General features: G+C 47.1%; 1 pseudogene; it reads right to left on the reverse strand.

Moving 5' to 3' along the window:
• Positions 1-1,477: 1,477 nt before the first annotated feature.
• On the reverse strand, positions 1,478-1,650 carry LOC130302906 (U2 spliceosomal RNA; annotated as a pseudogene).
• Positions 1,651-2,571: the final 921 nt, after the last annotated feature.

Below are 2,571 nucleotides of genomic sequence, written 5' to 3' on the forward strand. Positions count from 1 at the left end.
TGGAAGTGAGTGACATCATAGCACTGTAGTTCTGAGGGTTCTAGATGGATGCAACAATCTCCTGTTGCTTCTATGAAGGCCATAATAGACGACATCACCAAACAGCTCCATAGTCACATACACAGCAAAGGAGAGATGTTGTTTACACCTAGTGATGTCAGTGGTATTGAGTGACATCACAGCACAGTGCTAAGGCTCCTGGGCCTGGACACAGCAGCGGCTGCAATATCTCAACGGAGAATACGTTTATATATATGTGTGTGTGTGCGCGTATATATATATATATATATATATATATATATATATATATTTCTCCGCCGAAATCACTTTTAAACCCATTTCCACCTTTTTTTCCCTTCTCTTCCTCTTACTTTTTTTTCACGTTTTTTTACGTTTTTCTCCTTTTCGCCTCTTTTCTGGGCGTATTATTCTTCTTTTTCTTCTTTTTTTTCGTCTAATGCATACCCCATCAGTGCAGCAATGCTTATTCAATACCGCCAGCAGATGGAGACACTGGGGGATAATTTTCTAAGGATTTATACTGATTTTTCCTGTCTGAATTTGTCGCACAGAAAGTTGCAGGCCAAATATGTGTGACATTTCTGCGACTTTAGCTTCTAGAGCATTTTTACAACATTATACATAGGTGCTGAATACATAAAAAGCGACTGTTCAGCGACAGACAAGTCGCATCGGCTGAAAGTAGGCCAGAATGTCAGTCCATGTTGGAGCAGGTTTAGATACAGTCTAAAGTATAGATCTCAAAGTCTGTGCACAGAATTTAGCAAGGGCCTCGCACCTTCTGATGCATCAGGTAGGTGCACAATAGCATAGCCTAACCCTCTGTACTTTGGTCTATATTGATGCGGGACATAGACAGCCAGCTGATGACCAATCCATTAGTGCAATGGATGGCTGGAAGCATTTGTCTTTGCCTTTGCAATACCACAGAAGCAATGCATGGTCAATGTACAGCAATGACACACCTGTGTGAACAGCCAGGAGACCCCCCCCCCCATGTTATGTTACATAGTTACATAGTTAGTACGGTCGAAAAAAGACATATGTCCATCAAGTTCAACCAGGGAATTAAGGGGTAGGGGTGTGGCGCGATATTGGGGAAGGGATGAGATTTTATATTTCTTCATAAGCATTAATCTTATTTTGTCAATTAGGAACATTCAGCACCCACCCGCTATCAAGGCAGCTGCCTATCATGTCATGCCCTACCTGCACAGGTGTGCTGGCTACTCAAATGATCCAATTAAGGAGGCCATTTAGTCAGCAGCAGCAGAAGTCCTGTGCCTGGACGCTCCAACAGCGGCCAGACACAAGCAGAAGCAGCAGAAGCAGCAGCAGCAGCACCACCTTTTGTTTTTTGGCTGCAGCAGCAGCAAGGCCCACAGGGCTGGCTAGCTGGCTAGCCAGCAAGCAGGTAGCAATGAAAGTAGGAATCTTTCTTTTTAACCCTGTAAGGGGGTGGTGCACTGTACCCGAAGATACTGCCATATCGGGTCAATGCATAGGGCGACGGAAGCAAGCTTCGAAATCGGCCCCCGTTCTCAAAAATCCATTTAATATATGGTCCCCAGATAGGGGACGTATCAGATATTAAACTGATAAGAACAGATTTTTGATTGAAAGAGCTTTATTTTCCGTTCAGTCATTACAAGTCGTACAATAAATTACAGTCACACAAAGCATGATAGTACAATACACAGCAAAGGTTCCCTAAGCTATACATCGCACACCATGCTACTCTAACATTCAGCTCAATCCTGCAATAGAAAGGCACAAGAGATCAAACAAAAACCAAATAATACAATCTGTGATCGGGGTAGGGGTGTGGGCGACTATGTGGGGGTAGGGAGGGGGCGGATCACAGGGCCAAACTGTTGGGCTGTATCTTCAGGGAGACATGGGAGAAGGAGAGGGGTCTTCACTCCTCTTCTTCCTCATCAACGGCCGAGCTGTCCAAGATGGAATAGTCTCTAAGCAGGTTCTTGATGAACCTGCGGCAGTCCCGGACGGACATGTTTTCCCTGTTGATCACGAGGCGGTTCCTGGCAAGCCACACTGCGTCCTTAAAACAGTTCATAAGGCGCCAGGCCTCCTGGATGGCCTCCACGTCGTGGGTCCCAGGGAACAGGCCGTAAAGCACCGAATGGTACGATAGGCAGCTCCTGGGCACTGAGTCTCTGAGTTCCTGTTCTAGGGCGTCCAACAGACCCTGTGCAAAGGGGCACTGCCAAAACACGTGGAAAGATGTTTCCTCCACGTAGGGGCAACGGGGGCAGTACCGGGTCTTGCACAGGTTGCGGGCATGCATGAATGACCTGAGAGAGAGACCTCCCATGACGGCCATCCACGACAAGTCCTTGTGTCCATTGGTAAGCCGCTTTGAGGCCACATTGTTCCAAACTGTCTCTGCAGTGGCTGCGGGGAGTCCCGGAACCAGCTCGGTCGAGTCCTTAGCTCGGATGAGCTTGTGGATTGTCTTTGGCTTCCATAGGTCTGGTTTCAGTCCTTCCAGCTGGTGCTCCCTCACAAACCGGACAACATCCCCATAGA

Source organism: Hyla sarda, unplaced genomic scaffold (genome assembly GCF_029499605.1).
Source record: "Hyla sarda isolate aHylSar1 unplaced genomic scaffold, aHylSar1.hap1 scaffold_1185, whole genome shotgun sequence".
In the NCBI taxonomy this organism is placed as follows: Eukaryota; Metazoa; Chordata; class Amphibia; order Anura; family Hylidae; genus Hyla; species Hyla sarda.